This window comes from Pseudorca crassidens, chromosome 15 (assembly GCF_039906515.1).
Source record: "Pseudorca crassidens isolate mPseCra1 chromosome 15, mPseCra1.hap1, whole genome shotgun sequence".
Lineage (NCBI taxonomy): Eukaryota > Metazoa > Chordata > Mammalia > Artiodactyla > Delphinidae > Pseudorca > Pseudorca crassidens.
Window position 1 is genome coordinate 1,616,458 of NC_090310.1, and position 17,635 is coordinate 1,634,092.

Here is a 17,635-nt window from a genome sequence, read left to right on the forward strand (position 1 = left end):
ATCCACCCATCATCCACCCATCCATCCACCCATTCACCTGCCCATCCAGCCATCCACCCACCCATCCACCCATCCATCCACCCATCATCCACCCATTCATCCATCCATCATCCACCCATTCATCCATCCATCCACCTGCCCATCCAGCCATCCACCCTCCCATCCACCCACCCATCCATCCATTACCCACCCATCCATACACTGTCTATAAAGCCTGTCCTTGGACCCGATCCTGTGTGGCCAGGCAAGCATGGATTCCACCCTGGCCTAGGTAGCACTGCTCCCGGTGCAGCTGGCTCTCTTCCTGTCCCCAGCCGCCATCCCTCCGCCCGACACAGAGAAGGACAGCCGCCTGCAGATGAACGAGATCTGGGCGCAGCTCGTCGGGGGTTTCAAGGAGCAGCTGGAGCTGTGACGCAGCCTGGCGGAGCTGGAGAACACCAGCATCGAGCTGCATGTGGACGTGTCCCACTACCTGCTGACCATGGCAGAGTGAGTGCGCCCACCCTTCCAGGGATGGGCCGGGGAGGCCAGCAGGACCTGGGGACCCTGGGGTGGGGAGCTCCTTTTTCTGCTACTGTCCAGCCTCCCTCTACTGCCAGTGGGTCCCCAAGGGGACTTCAGCCAAGGGCACCCTCGCTGCCCTGCTCTCCTGGCCTGTGGCTAATCTGGGCCAGTGGGAGAGGCTCCCAGGCCCCTTCGACCTCCTTCTACAGGTGGAGTCCAGGGCCAGCCCTGGCAGGTTAGGGTCAACCCCATTTTACAGCAAGGATGTTGAGGTCAGAGGGGATGTGGGTTTGCCCGAGGTTGTACGTCCACTCGGCCAGGGTCTTTCTACCATTCCACACGCACTTGCGGTTCCTACCTACTGTGAGTGACTGACTGCCTGCAGAGGAGCTGGCCGTGCACTTTGTCCCCCAGACCAGGAGCACCACAGGGTGAGGGGGCGCTGTTAACAACCATGCTGGGCTGCCAGTGGACAACCTAGGACACGTGTCCTCTCCGCTTACAGGCCGCAGCGCTGTGACTTGAGTCCATTTCTTCGCCAGACCTCCCCCATTTCTCCCCTGCCTCCTTCCTTCCTGTTTATTTTCTTAATCACGCAAACAGCAGGGCACCGCACTAGAGGAATTCTAATAAAGGAAGCGCTCCCTCCATCCCACCCGCCGCTCCCAGCCCTCTCTCCCTCTGGGTCCTCCTTCCTTGCAGTTTCCACATGACCCTCGTTGTAGTTTAGGTTCGGTCGGGCGCCCTGCGTGCCTTTGGAGGTGTCGCCCTGAGCTGGGTCCTCCCAGCCCGTCCTCACGGAGCCCCGGCCGTGCTGCTGTCTCCAAGGTTCACAGCTGAGGGGACCGAGGAGTGTTTACGCGGCAGGCGGCCCCCGTCACCCAGACGGTCCTGGGTGGGTCGGATTGGAGGCAGGGCGGGCACTTTGTCAGTCCGCCATCCTGCCACAAAGGTTTACCAATTCTTTACTTCCTTCCAGTTTTGCTCATGAATTCTTGTTCTTCGTAAGCATAGAAGGCACCAGGTAGCAGACCCAATCCTGCCCCGTTTTCACGCCCACGCCGGCCAGTAGACCAGCTGGGACCAATGGGGACTCTGAGACAGGGGGATGCCAGGGCTCCCCAGGCTCCCCGGGCGGGGCCTGCGCTCTGACCCCTGACCCCTCTGTTGTGGCTGCAGCTGGGAGCGCGCACAGGGACAGACCCCCTGAGAGGGCCGAGGAGCCGGTGGAGGCCGACAGGGTTGGGGACTCGGGCAGGGCCGCGGAGCCGCATGAGGTGGCCCTGGCCAGAGGGGAGGCCCACTTGCTCTGGCCAAGCAGCGGGAACCCGAGGCCCTCGAGGTGCGGGAGGGACCCGGCGCGCCACGGTCACAGCAGCGCTGCTGAGAGCTGCTAACGCTTTCTGATGGCAGCCGGTGCGCCAGGGCCTCCTACAGCAGTCCCCTGGAGCAGGGCCCATCACGACCATTCTATAGATGTGAAAACTGAGGCTCAGAGACGAGAGAAATCGTACCCGATCCCCAGAGAGCAGGACCTGACCTGAGCCTGACTCCGAAGTCCAGGCCCCTTTGAGTTAGACTTATGGCTACACTAGGGGGGCGCAGGGGGCCGCGGAAATGGGGCACGAGTGGTGGCGTGGGGTCTACCGAGACCCCCTGCCTGTCTGTGGGCGCCTGCAGTGGCCGCCGTGTGGGGAGCACTTTCGCCCCGCACGGCTCTCCACCGGCGTGCGCTCCGTCTCCCTGAGTCTGGTCTCAGGCGCATGGCACAGGGACAAGAAGCATGGTCAGAGAAAGCCCAGACTCCAGGCTCCTCTCTGGAGAAAGAGCTCTTCTCACATTCCTGTCTTCTGAGAAGAGCAGGCTGTTTATATGAGCTGTTTATATAATAGCTGGTTATCTCATAGTCTCACTTCAGAAAAATGACCGAACTGGAGCTTGATGGAGACTTTGGGGAAAATGCCAGCGAAGCTGGCTACTACTTCAGCCCATTCGTTAAATGTTAGCAGGTGTACTTTCAGGCAAGTGGAGAAAACATCTGATGATGTCATGTTGCTAAAACGGGCAGCGTTTATTTCACTTAAAGGCTATTCGCCAAACCAAGAACCTCTTAATATTATTGCCTCTGCCTGCAGCAATTTGGAGATTACTTGATCTCACTGAAAAAGTCTTCCAACATTTAAAAGTAAGAAGAACGCCTTTCTCTTAAAGAGATAATGTGCATCGGCAGAGTATGGCCTTCGAGAGCCAAGCATAGATATTGAGCTGCAGCCTGCAAATGCGAGTCTATCGATGAATCATTGAGCTGATCGATCAGTCAATAACAAATCAATGTTTTAAGTGTCCAGCTCAGTGCCAGGCCCTGAGGACGTAAAGACGAACAAGATACTCTCTAAGACTTAAGCTGTCGATCTACTGGGAGGAGACACAAACCACTATGTACAACCCAGTACGATAGCAGGATGATAGACATAGCAACAGGGTGCTGGGGAGCTGGCAGCGGGGGCTGTGGATTCAGCCGGGGGGTCTGGGAGGACCTCAGGGAGGAGAGGAGGATCTTGCTAGGGGAGCTGAGCCAGCTCCACCCAAAGTGGTCCCCTCAGCCTTCCCTGGTGGCACAGTGGTTGGGAATCCGCCTGCAGATGCAGAGGACACGGGTTCGAGCCCTGGTCCGGGAGGATCCCACATGCCGCAGAGCAACTAAGCCCATGCGCCACGACTGCTGAGTCTGCGCTCTAGAGCCCGCGAGCCACAACTACTGAGCCCGTGTGCCACAACTGCTGCAGCCCGTGCGCCTAGAGCCCATGCTCCGCAACAAGAGAAGCCACCGCAATGAGAAGCCCGTGCACCGCAAGGAAGAGTAGCCCCCGCTCGCCGCAACTAGAGAAAGCCCGCATGCAGCCACAAAGACCCAACGCAGCCAAAAGTAAATAAAATAAATGAATTTAGGAAAAAAAAAAACAAAACAAAGAACAGAAAAAAGCAAAGTGGTCCCCTCTCGGTCCCAGAGGATGAAGATGCAAAAGGCTGGAGCACGTCCTCTTGGGCTGCACTGGGGGCTGTTATCTGACCTGCTTCCAGGCACCGTGATTTGGGGGAAGGGATGTCGGCAGCTGCAGCCCCAGGCGTTACTATCTGGGGGTCTAGATGGAGTTACGTGGTGTGGTGGCGATTTTAGGTGTCAGCTTGGCCAGGCCACTGTACCCAGTGATTCCATGAAATGCTCATCTAGGTGCCACTGTGAAGGTATTTGGTAGGTGAGACGAACATCTACACTCAGTTGACGGTAAGTAGAGAGTATCTGGGATAGTGTGGCTGGGCCTCATCCAGTTGAAAGGCCTTAGCAGCAAAAACGCAGGTTTCCCAGAGAAGAGAAAATTCTGCCTCGAGACTGTGGCATCAGCTCCTGCCTGCGTTTCCAGGCTGCTGGCCTGCCTGACGAATTCTACACTCACCAGCCCCGATTCTTTAAAGTAAGTCTGTGTGTGAGTGTGTGTATATATGTACATATACATGCAAACATGTACATAAACGTGTGTCTATGTGTTTGTATACACATACACACATGTACATAAACACGGATAAATAGATGCATGTATGTGTTTCTCTCTCCTATTGGTTCTGTTTCTCCGGAGCCCTGATTGACCCACAGAGCAAGGTAAAGGGTCCCCAGCAGACCTCACAGGCCCCCCAGCCGGTTTTCTGCAGGAGGGAGGCGGTTCCCAGTGGCTGCAGTGGACAAGCTGGTTGACCAGCAGCACATCCTAAGATCATGTGAAATAAAGTGCAAGGGAACTCAGATGGCTTCCCCCTCGCCACCTCCAGAGCCCGGCTCAGCAAGGCCTCCCCCCGCCGCGCCGCTGCACACTGCGACCGTGGGGCGTATCCCCAGCGAGGGACTGCAGACTGAGCTTATGGCTTTGTTCATCATCTTCCCCCCCTGGGTCTATAGGTTGGCGAGCGCAGGGGTGTTTGTTGGCCTCAGTCGCTGCTTTGTGCCCAGTAATGACAGCAGACGCCCAGTAAACAGCAGTCGGGTGGACGGATGAACGGATGGGTGGGAGTGACCCTGAGCAGAGCCCTGGGGAAGTGGGCACCCGAGCCAACCCTGGCAGAGGCCCCCTCCTCTCCCCGCCACCCCTCCCTTGCTTCCTTCCTGTTGACGATGACACCTGATTAAACTGTTCAGGAACCCAGGAAATCCTCTCACTGCCATGTCAAGGCCCCCTGAGAGCAAAGAGGAGAGGGAGGGAGGAAGGAGGGAAGAGCGCGGTTGAGGAGAAGGGAGAGGGGCCAAAAGCCAGAGGGGGAACGTTCCAGAAAGGCCCGAGCTCAGGAGCTCACAGGAGACATAACCCCTCACAGGGCTGTGGGAGAACCAAAGGGTAACTTCAGTAAACAGCCGGCACGTAGTAGGTCCAAACATGGTGCATCAAACACTCATTATTTAGTCTATTTCCAGGATTCACTGAGTGGTCCCCGAAAATAATAATATTCTCTTCTCTCCGGTTCGCTGTTGAGATGAAAACATGCTCCACGTGCCGAGGTCGGCGGCATCTTCCCCAGCGCCACCAGGCAGAGCAGCACCGGCCCGAGCAGGGCGCCCCTCCTGCTCCGGCGCATCCGAGGCCAGTGCCGGCCTCCCCCGGACACACGTGCCCTCCGCCGTCAGGGCGGTGAAAGCCGCGCGTGCGTGCCTCAGACGTGACCATCACCGCGCGCCCTGCCAGCGGTGGAGCTGCGACAGCGCTGCACCCGCTCCTTCCGCTGAGGGGACTGTGCACCTCGCGCGCGACTGATGCCACAGGCCCTTCCCCTGAGGGGGCACGAGTGCCTGGCGCCTGTACCGGAGACATGCGTGCTCACCGCATGTCCCCTCACCTGACGAGGCTGTGACAGCGTATATGTGTCCCTTACCCGTGACGGTTCACCACACGCCCCCTCGTCTGAGGAGGCTCACGCAACAGCGCACGTGTACCTCAGACATGACCGAGAGCAAAAACTTCGAGCCCCGAGGAGACTGCAGGAGCGCGCGGTGTCCCTCAGACGTGATCGGTCGCCACGTATACCTGAGCTATGGCTGATGCCGCACGCCGCCACGCCGGTGGAGCCGTGACATCGGTGCACGGGTACCTCAGACGTGACAGTCCAGCAACGTCCCCTCCTCCGAGGTGGTGTGACAGCATGCGCGTGTACCTCACGTGACCGATGCCACACACACCTCCAAGCGGGGAGGCCGCGACAGTAGTGCACCTGTCCCTCTGGCGTAGCCGGGCGCCATGTGTGTCCTCTCTCGAGGAGGCTGTGGCAGCTAAGACATGACTGCTCACCACACTCCCCTCACCAGAGGGGCAGTGACAGCGGCCATGAGTACCTCAGACACGACAGCTCAGACGAGTCCCCTCACCTGAGGTTGTGTGACACCAGACACCCGTCCACCAGACGTGACGGATGCGACACAACCCTGCGCCTGTGAAGGTGGTGACAGCAGCGGATGTGCCCACAGACGTGACCCCTTCACAAAAGTCTTCTCACCTGCCAAGGCTGGGACAGAGTGCAGTTGCGGCTCAGATGTGACCGACACCACAGGGCCCATCACCTGAGGAGGCTGTGACAGCACGCACATGTCCTTCCGAAGTGACCAGTCACCACGTGTCTCCTCACTCGAGGAGGGCATGACAGCAGCCACGGGTACCTCAGACGGGGCCGCTATCAAACGCTTCTTCCCCTGACGAAGCTGTTACAGCATCGCACGTGACTCTCAGACGTGACCAGTCACCGTATGTCTCCTCACCTGACGAGGCTGTTACGGTGTTGCAGGAGTAGCTCACACGTGACGAGTCAGCTGTGTCTCCTACTTGAGGAGGCTGTGACTGTGCACGTTTACCCCAGACGTGACGGACATAAACGGCTTCTTCACCTGAGGAGTCTGTCACAGCAGGCGCCTTTACCTCAGATACGACCGAGACCACAGCTCTCCTCACCTGAGGAGGCTATAACTGAATTGCACGTGTTCCTCACACGTGACCAGTGACCACGTGCCTCCTCACCTGAGGAGGCTGTGAACAACATGCACATTTACCTCAGAAGTGACCGATATCAAAAGCTTCCTCACCTGGGGCTTCCCTGGTGGCGCAGTGGTTGAGAGTCTGCCTGCCGATGCAGGGGACACGGGTTCGTGCCCCAGTCTGGGAAGATCCCACACGCCGCGGAGTGGCTAGGCCCGTGAGCCATGGCCGCTGAGCCTGCGCGTCCGGAGCCTGTGCTCCGCAACAGGAGAGGCCACAACAGTGAGAGGCCCACGTACCGCAAAAAAAAAAAGAAAAAAAAAAGCTTCCTCACCTGATGAGACTGTTACATCATTGCACATGATTCTCACACATGACCAGTGAACATAAGTCTCCTCACCTGAGGGGGCTGTTACAGCATCGCCTGTGCAGATAACATGTGACGAGTCACCAGTGTCTCCTCACTTGAGGAGGCCGTGGCAGCATGCACGTTTACCTCAGACCTGACCGATATAGAAGGCTTTTCACCTGAGGAGGCTGTGAGATCAGTGCACACACCCCTCAAGTGTGCCCAGTCCCCTCGTGTCTCCTCACAGGAGGACCTGAGACAGCATGCACATTTACCTCAGATGTGACCGTTACCACAGTTCCCCTCACCTGAGGCCACTACTGAAATGCACGTGTTCCTCAAATGTGACCGGTCACCAGGTGTCTCCTCACTTCAACAAGCTGAGGGAGCCTGCACTTTACCAACAGCACAGGTCCCATAACTTGAGGAGGCTGTTACTGAATCGGACGTGTTCCTGAAACGTGACTCGTCACCACGTTCTCCTCACCTAAGGAGGCTGTGACAGAGTCGCGCATGTTCCTCAAACATGACCGGTCACCACGTTGGTCCTCACTTGAGGAACCTGAGAGAGTGTGTACATTTATCTCAGAGGCACCCATACCAAAGACCCCTCACCTGAGGAGGCTGTGGACAGCATGCATTTACCTCAGACCTGACCTTTACGAAAAGCCTCCTCACTTGAAGAGGCTGTTACAGCATTGCACGTGACTCTCAGACATGACCAGTCACCATACGCCTCCTCACCTGAGCAGGCTGTTACGGTACTGCAGGAGTAGCTCACACTCGATGAGTCACATTGTGTCTCCTACTCGAGACTGTCACAGCACGGACACATACGACGAGGCACCACTTGTCTCCTCCCTTAAGGAGGCTGTGGCAGCATGCACATTTACCTCAGACCTGACCAATATAAAAGGCTTTTCACCTGAGGAGGCTGTGAGAACAGTGCACACATCCCTCAAGTGTGACCATTCAGAACATGACTCCTCACCTGAGAAGTCTGTGACAGCATATGCACATTTACCTCAGAACTGACCAATCACCACACTTCTCACCTCTGGATTCTGAGACAGCATGCACATTTACCTCAAACATTACTGTTACTACAGGTCCCCTCACCTGAGAAGGCTATTACTGAATAGCAAGTGTTCTGAAAAAACGTGACCAGTTACCACAGGTCTCCTCACCTGAGGAGGCTGTGACAGTGTGCACGTTTACCCCAGACCTCATAAACGGCTTCTTCACCTGAGGAGTCTGTCACTGCAGGCACCTTTACCTCAGATATGACCGATACCACAGCTCTGCTCACCTGAGGAGGCTATAACTGAATTGCACGTGTTCCTCACACGTGACCAATCACCACGTGTGTCCTCACCTGAGCAAGCTGAGAGAGCATGCACGTTTACCTCAGACCTAGCAAATCACCAGATGTCTCCTCCCTTAAGGAGGCTGTGGCAGCGTGCACCTATATCTCAGATCTGACCCATGTGAAAGGCTTTTCACCCGAGGAGGCAGTCAGAGCAGTGCACACATCCCTCAAATGTGCCCACTCACCACAGGTGAGTCCTCACACATAGTCAGTCACCTCGCGTCTCATCACTTGAGGAGACTGAAAGAGCTCGTACATTTACCTCAGACGGACCGATACCACAGGTTCCCTCACCTGAGGAGGCTGTGAACAACATGCACATTTACCTCAGAAGTGACAGATATCAAAAGCTTCCTCACCTGATGAGACTGTTACATCATTGCACATGATTCTCAGACATGACCAGTGAACATAAGTCTCCTCACCTGAGGAGGCTGTTACAGCATCGCCTGTGCAGATAACACGTGATGAGTCACCAGTGTCTCCTCACTGAACGAGGCTGTGGCAGCATGCACGTTTACCTCAGACCTGACCGATATAGAAGGCTTTTCACCTGAGGAGGCTGTGAGAGCAGTGCACACATCCCTCAAGTGTGCCCCGTCACCAGGTGTCTCCTCATCTGAGGAGTCTGTGACAGAATGCACATTTACCTCAGATAGGCACTATACCACAGGTCCACTCACCTATTAATGAAGGGGGATGTGTTCCTCAAACGGGACCAGTCACTAAGTGACATTTACCTCAGACGTGACCCATATCAAAAGATTCCTCACGGGCTTCCCTGGTGGCGCAGTGGATGAGAGTCCGCCTGCCGATGCAGGGGACACGGGTTCATGCCCCGGTCCGGGAGGATCCCACATGCCGCGGAGCGGCTGGGCCCGTGAGCCATGGCCGCTGAGCCTGCGCGTCCGGAGCCTGTGTTCCGCAGTGGGAGGGGCCTCAGCAGTGAGAGGCCCGCGCACCGCAAAAAAAAAAAAAAAAAGATTCCTCACCTGCTGAGGCTGTTACAGCATTGCACGTAGCTCACACACGATGAGTCACTACCTGTTTCCTCACTTAAGGAGGCTGTGACAGTGTGCATATTTACCTCAGAAATGATGGATATAAAAGGCTTCTTCACCCAAGGAGTCGGTTGCAGCATCTACATTTATTTACCTCAGACCTGACTAGTCACCACATGTGTTCTCACCTGAGGAGGCTGTGAGAGAATTGCACACGTTCTTCACACGTGACCAGTCACCATGTGTGGTTGAGGAGGCTAAGAGAACTTGAACATCCACCTTAGTCGGACCGACACCACAGTTTCCCTCACCTGAGGAGGCTGTGAACAGCATGCACATTTACCTCAGACCTGATGAATATAAAAGGTTTCTTCACCTGAGGAGGCTGTGACAGCATGCGTATTTATCTCAGAATTGTCTGATACCACACTCCCCTTAAACTGCGAGTCTGTGATATCAGTGTACGTGTCCCTTCGTCACGACCAGTCACCACGTGTCTCCTCACTTGTGGAGGCTGCACAGTGTGCCCGTGGACCTCACAGGCAACTGCTCACCACACTCCTGTCAACGGTGGAGCTGTGACAGCAGTGCACACGTACTTCAGACGTGACAGTTCACCACACGTCGCCTCACCTGAGGTGGTATACAGCATGTGCGCCTGTAACTCAGAGTCGAGCGACACCGCACGCCCCTTCTGCCGAGGAGGCTGAGACAGCAGTCCCCGTGCTTCTCAGACACGAGCGCTCGTCGCACATCCCCTCGTCTGTCACGGGAAGGGCAGCAGTGCGTGTACCTCCCACATGACTTAGCTTTGCCTCAGCAGCCTTTCTGGCCACTGACTACTTAAGTGGACAGCACAGGTCTAGAACCTGATGAAGATCGTGCACCCTTGTTCTTTCACTCAAAAGCAGGTTTGCTTGGTTTATTTAACTTCTAGCCAAACCTCTTCCTAGCAGATTTGTAATTTTCCAAAGTTGCTAGCCCTATCATGAAATTACAAGTTTACCACAATATTGGGTGTCCTGCGTGTTAACCTTAAAACACGAGACCCATGTTTGTCACTGTGCCAATGGCCCTCCATTTCTCCCTCTTCCCCCTTCTTTTATTGTCTTGTTTTTGTATCTTGAAGCAAGAACACCCAGGTGTCTGGGTATCTGATCAATCCCAGTGATGGCTTAAGTCACATCAGCACCCACGTTCATGTCATCCTCGCCCCAGCTTAGGAGGCCCGTGTCGCCTGAATCCTTTCTGGGAATAGGAAACTCCCTCTGACATCGTGGCACCATTTTCTCACTACTGACCCAGCATACAACCAAGCTGTCTGTAAGGATGTGTATAAATCAACATTCAGCTTAAAGACCACCAGGAATTGCTGGGCCTGTGCGGGAAGTTCTTCCTTATGTCTAACCCTGGTCCCTCTTGCTGTACCTTTAAGCCATTCCTTTATGTTACTGTTTCAGAAAAGGTTAAGAGTCTCCCATTTTATGCCCTTCTTTTTAAGGGTTCTTGGGGAAACGGTGTCAAAGGTGTTTACAAAGGTTGTGGCCAGAAGCTCCCAGACCAGAGTAGGGTGAGTAACAGCCAATTGTGCATAGTTGATTTAAACAATGTTTCTTTAAACATGAGCAATGGGAAATATTCCACAAGGATTCCCTGGTCCTAACGGCATGTGTTCACCATAGTGGAGACCTTGGCTGAAGGGGTCCTGGGGGACAGGCCTGGTGTTATGAGAGGAGCAAAGGCCAGGACAGACTCAGAAGCAAGGCCCCAGGCTGGGGAGGTGAAGTCCCACAGGCCCAGAAGGTGGCCGCGGCGTGGGCAGGGCTGGAAGGGGCAGGAGTCCACACCGGTCTTGAACTGAGTCTGGCAGGAGACTGAGGCTGAGGCCCGGGCGTCCACCCCAGGCAGGGACCTGCCAGCCACCCTAGCTGGGACTCTGGCTTTGCTCTGAGGTCTTCCCATCCCCCCCAGGGTCTACAGACAGCGGAGGCCGACGTCACAGCCCACTGTCCCCCAGCCACCCCCGCAAGCACCGGGGCGGCAGCGCCACGAGGCCAAGAAGACCAGTGTACAGACGGGGGCGGGCAGGCTGCAGAGGATAAACTCGGGTACCGGGGTCTCTCTGCCCCGAAGTTGGGACTTGAGAGACAGGGGCTCTGGCAGGGACGCCTCGGGGGCAGCCCGCCCCACGCCCAGCCTCCTGCGGCCCTCTGCACCAGGTCCCGCAGCTGCCTCGTAACTGTCTCGCCAGCCACCTTCAGCAGAGGGAGCCCCTCCCAAAGGCCTCAGGCCTTTCTTGGGGCCATTCCGATCATGGGCGCTCTTCCCAGGATCACCCCACGCCATGGTTTCTGCTCTGGGAGCACATTCTCTTCGGGCTGGTACACGAGGGTATCGCCCCGCAGGTCAGGCTCAGGCTGCGGAAGCCACTGGGGTTACCGGAATGGCTGCTGGTGAGAGGCAGGGAAGACTGTCCCAACCCCCAGGTAATAGCTGAGGTTCTCCAGAGAAGGAGAACCAAAGGGGTGTGGTGTGTGTGTGTGTGGACACAAAACAGGGAGGGAAAGAGAGAGACAGGGACTGAGATGCACCTGAGGAAACCGGCTCACGTGGCTGTAGGAGGAGGCAGGTCTGAAATCTGCAGGGCTGGCGGGAGACCCAGGGGAGAGCTGACGCCGCAGCCTGGAGTACGAAGGCCAGCCGCAGCAGAGTTGCCTCTTCAGGGGCTCTCCCAGGGGACCTCGGGCTTCTTCCTCTTTCCACATTCAGCTGCTTGCATGAGGCCCACCCACATCATGGGGGGTCATCTGCTGCCCTCCAAGTCTACTGATTTACTAGTTGATCTCGGGCTTCCCTGGTGGCGCAGTGGTTGAGAGTCTGCCTGCCGATGCAGGGGAAACGGGTTCGTGCCCCGGTCCGGGAGGATCCCACATACCGCGGAGCGGCTGGGCCCGTGAGCCATGGCCGCTGAGCCTGCGCGTCCGGAGCCTGTGCTCTGCAACGGGAGAGGCCACAACAGTGAGAGGCCCGCGTACCGCAAAAAAAAAATAAATAAATAAGTTGATCTCATCTACAAAATACCTTCCCAGCAACATCTAGACTGGCATCTGACCAAACAGCTGGATACCGTGGGCCTGGCCAGGTTGATGCGCACAGTTAACGCTCTTGCTTCACAAGCCCTGGCCAGCCCGCAGAGGGACACTGGCCACTGCACACAGGGGCTCCCAGGGAAACTCTCCCATCCCCCACTGCGATCTCAGGTCCCTCTCGACACCCCAGTAATGCAGAGAGGAAAACGTCGCTAATTGTTGGGAGCAAGATAGAATTGTCAGGGTACATGAAACCAGCCACGTAAATGGGGAACCCAAAAGTAGAGGTTCCATTTGCATTAGGATTGAATAAGCTTCAGTCACTCTTTCAAGACAGAAAAAAAAAAATCAAAACACAAAACCAGAAAAGCTCTGAGCGCCGCCCTGTGTGAGCTGCCTCGTCACCTTCCTTCGTTGTGCTTCTGGCGCTCGAGGCAGTTTTCAAACTGGCGGCCTCATCCCTCACTTTCAGGAGCCGCCTTGTTTGGAGGTCGTGGGGTCAGCCACACCCCCTGGTGGCAGAGCCACACCCCCTGGTGGCAGGAGCCACACCCCTGGTGGCAGAAGCCACGCCCCCTGGTGGCAGAGCCACACCCCCTGGTGGCAGGAGCCACCCTGGGCAGAGCACGTCACGGAAGGGAGGTGGCGGCCTTCATGTCTCCTGGCGCTAGTGGGAGGTGGGGCGTCTTTGCCCTTGTGTGCGCCTGGCACGTGGCAGGCACCCCACGAGCGTGTGACCTGCACCTAGAAGGCCGCGGCCTGGCCACCTCCTCGTAATGCCTGCTGTCAAGGAAGACGTGTTAGGGGCTTCCTTGAAGCCATGTTTTCCTCTCTGGAGGAGTGTGTGGAGGTGGAAACGTGGGTCCCATTTATCTTCAGGGCCTCTGCCGGCTGCTTTCTGCAGATCTGCTGTGTGGGCACCGTCCACTGCCCACTCCCCTCACCTGGAGGGAAGTGCCGAGGCCACCGCGGGGAGGGACGCCTTCTGCTTTCCCGTCCTGGCCCCAGAGCCTGGGAAGAGCAGAAATTGCCGATTGCTCCCTTTTATCTGCTCTCTTTCTTCCGTGATAATAGAACCCCAACTTTTAGCTGGCCACAGCTCCCAAAATACTCTGTCTCCCAGCTTCCTTTGCAGCTGTGTATGGCCCCCTGACTAAGTTCTGATCAACGGGATATAAACCAGAAGTGGCTGCTTCCAGGACTCTTTATCATAAAGGATAATAAGCATGTTCCTCTTACCTCTTTTCTTCTTCACTTCCTCAATCCTGCTGCCTGGAATTTGAATGTGATGGTTGGAACTCTAGCCACCATCTTGGGGCCATGAGGGCAGAGGCCACACCCTACAGAGGATGGAGTGGGAAGTTGGAAGGAGACTGGGTCCTCAGGGAGCAGAGATGTCTCTCAGCATTGTTATTACATCCTACCACCAGACTTTAACCTGAGAGAGAAATAAACATCCATCCAAAGCCACTGTGGTTGGTGCCGCTGATCCCAAGTGACACATAAGGGGAAGCTCAGGCAGTTGGCAAGTCATGGCTGGAGAAGGTCCTGGTGCTTTTGTGGAGTGACCGCGGGCGATTAGAGATGGCAGCGTGGTGGCGCAAGGCTGGTCTTTCTACACTCTGTCTTGAGTCAGGTGAGAAAGTTGGCCAAGAAAGAGAGCTGGTGGGTCTCGGGGGCAGGGTCTTCACTGTGAAGCTGTGGAGTGGCCCATGCATTAGGAGCCGCAAACTTGCCTTTCCCCAGTTGCCAACGCTCGCAAACCTGGGCCCACCGTGCCACACACGCATTTTGGAGCTGTTAGTTCTCTTGACCAGATCTGTGGCATCAAATTGCCTTCAGTGGCCCCGCCCAGAGCCTCCTCCTCCCTCGCCCAGCGCACGGTGGGTGCCTGGATGGGCAGCCTCCTTGGCGTGGCCGCCCCGCTCTGCGCTGGGGGCTGTGTCCGCGGCTGCAGCTCTGGAGCCCCTCGCACTGCTCTCTGAGTTTCAGTTTTCTTCAGCTGTACAATGGGGACGCGGTTGAGACTGAGCCCTGCAGCGTGGCAGAGCTGCATCCCATGCTTGCCTTACACGTAGGACAAAGTCAGGGGGGCTCGACATTACCCTTGAAAACCTCTCACATCACCTACATGGCGCCGCACCCATTTTGCTTGAAAGGCCGGCCCTTTAAGGTAATGCAGCAAACGTGACTCAGGAAGGCAGCAGAGGAGGTGTGGGTGTTCCGGCAACTTTAAGAGAACTAGCAGGGCTTCCCTGGTGGCGTGGTGGTTGAGAGTCCGCCTGCCGATGCAGGGGACGCGGGTTCGTGCCCTGGTCCGGGAAGATCCCACGTGCCGCGGAGCGGCTGGGCCCGTGAGCCATGGCCGCTGAGCGCTGCGCGTCCGGAGCCTGTGCTCCACAACGGGAGAGGCCGCAACAGTGAGAGGCCCGCATACCACAAAAAAATAAATAAATAAAAAAGAGAGAGAACTAGCAGGTGCTATCGGGCACTGGTGCTTTGACGGAGGACGTGTGATGACCCCTGAACTGCCCCTCACGCCTGTGGCGTGGACCCTATCCTGGGACCTCACCCAGGTCCTGGCATCTTGTACAGGGTAGAGGCTGAACGTGCAAACGAGGTGACTCCACTGGGAATGTCCTGTGATTATCACGGTGGTTGTTCTGAGGCTTCGTTGCAAGAGGAGAGAGATGGGCAAGGAAGCAGAGCCCTTTGGCAAATGGTGGAGAGGACTATGGGCGAGTTTTCCCAGGGAGGAGAGGCAGAAGGTCTGGGTGGCCCAAGTGTAGGGAGTGAGCTCCCCAACTTGGAGGTGTGCAAGCAAGATGAGCCCCCTCGTTAAGAGCATCTTGTTGGTGACAGATGCCACCAGGTGGCAGGAGGTTTAACATCTCCCAGGCTCCTTCCTGAGAACAGCTCATTCTAACTCTGCGAGGAGGCTGGTCCTTTCTGGTTTTGCATAGATCACCTGGACTCAGCCAGTGGCTTCCTCTCCAGGGGTCCCCAGGCTTCCTGTCCATACCCCCAGGATAGCCTTGAGCACGTCGATTTGGGGGGCTGGGTTTTGCTCTTCCAGCTTCTCAAGCCAGACCAGGGTCCACTCTCCCTTCCCTTTGGGGGCTCTTGCTGCCCCCAGAATGAAATGTAGCCTCTGTGGCATCTGGGCCCTACTGGCCATTCCAGCGGCCAGGAGGGTAAAGCAGGAGGTGGCAGAGAGGGTTTGCCAGGATTGGGGGGTGGGGGAGGTGCAGGGACTTGGCGTGGTGGACCCCTGGGGTGAGGGCACCCACTTACAGCACCTCTGACGCTCCCACCTCCAGCCTGCACCCCTTTTCCTGAGTTCAAGATGCAAACATCCAACTGTTTCCCTGATGTGTGTGCTGTCACTCTGCACGCAGAATACCAGGTTCACAAAATTCGCTCCCCAAACTGTTCTCCTCTGGGTATAGTGGCACCACCACCCACTCAAATGCCCACCTAGAAATCGGGCATCACACTCGACCCCTCCCTCCCCTTCTCCCTCCATCAGCCTACCCTCTCCGTTCTGTCCCCCCTTTCCCAAATCTCTCTTGATCATCCTTTTGCCCCCACCTCCTTTCCTACCACCATCTGAGCCTAAGGCACCATCATCGACGCCGGGACCGCCGCAGTGCTTCCCAGCCGGTCTCCCAGCAGAAATGCCGTTAGGGGCCAGCACTCTGCACACACTCTTTCTCTCATCATGTGTAAACACTGTGGGAAACGGGCATCATTATTTCACGCCTTATACAGATAAGGGAACTGCAGCTCGTGAGAGGCTGGGAGACCTGCCACGTTCACACTGCTGCGTTGTAATCGCCTTAGCACCCGGGGTGGGTTCCGACCACTTCTGCATTACTCCACACCACCCACGAGACGTCTGAAACAGAAACACGGCAGTGAGGCTGGGATAGGGCTGAGGGTGCGTGAGTTCAGATTCATCAGGAAGGTTCACCTGTCCATTCTCCTGGATTATCTTATCACCTGCAAAGGAGGTGAGGGGAATTTGCACTTCTCATACCTCTTCTTCTACTACTTCTTCTTCTTCTTTCCCTAGCTGCCTCTAACGGGAGCAGCTGACATTTCCCGGCCCGAGCCACAGTTACGTCTATCTTCTTCCATTGCAACACTGCTTATGAAAGCAGAAATAGCTGTAGTCGGTACAGGACATCATGATAAACTAAATCATGGAGACTGGGCCAGGCTGTGGTCAGCCCTTGGGAGGCTGTGGCCTTTGCAAAGAGGCCCAGGGGTCCTGAAGGTGGGCCGCAGTCAACGACGTTGCTGTGGGGAAATATGGCCAGCTGGGGTCCACCAGCTTGAAGCAGCTCGGGGACTGGAAGAGGGGAGACGAAAGTCACAGTGGACGGGAGCTGGTCTGCTCACAAACCCCTCACAGCAGGTGCCCTTTCATCAAGGAGGTCACTGGGGTGCAGTGGAGCTCTGGCTCTGGAGCCCCAAATCTGACTTCCAGTCCCAACTCTGTCACTTACGCAGCTGTGCGTCTTCTGCTAGTTGGTTAACTTCACTGAGCCTCTGCTACCCTCTAGGTAAATGAGGAGGTAATATGTAGCTATTTCAGAGAGGGTAAGTAAAAATGTAGGTTGCTAATGTAAGAACTGGTTTTTCTTTTAATGGAGGTGAAATTGACTTAAGATAAAACCAACCCTTTTAAAGTGAACACATCAGTGGCATTTAGGACGTTCGCAGTGTCGTGCAACCACCAACTCTATCTGGTTCTAAAACATTTCATCACCCCAAAAGGGGGCCTGGCCCCATTGTGAACTTGCTCCACCTTCCTTCTCCCCACTCCCAGGGAAGGGTGGTATTTATCTCAGCTCCAGGTCCAGTCAGCTGAGACCCTCACCCGGCTTCCTGACCCTGAGTCCTGGCACACACCCAAACAACCTTGGTGCTCTGTTCACATTCCCAAGAAGGCTTCTGCAGTGTGAGGTTCTGGCTCCTGGGCACCTGAACATCTACTTAATTCAAAGAAGCCTTTACCAACACCCCCAGGGGTTGGGCCTGGGGAATTCAGGGGGAAATTCATTACAATTCACAACATGCTTTATCCTGGCAAAGGGTCTGAGAAGTCTGGCTGCAATTAAACATTTAAAACTTTATTTCCTGTGCCCTGCTCTTATTTGACCAGAGAACCCTTTCATCTTATGAAGGGGGCACCCAGAACCTTCTCTGCAGGCCCCCATTTCAGGGTATATGTTGGGAACTGCTGGCCTAGTGGAAACGTTAATTGAGCGCCTCTGAATGCCGTCCTCTGGGTAAATGAGTTCATC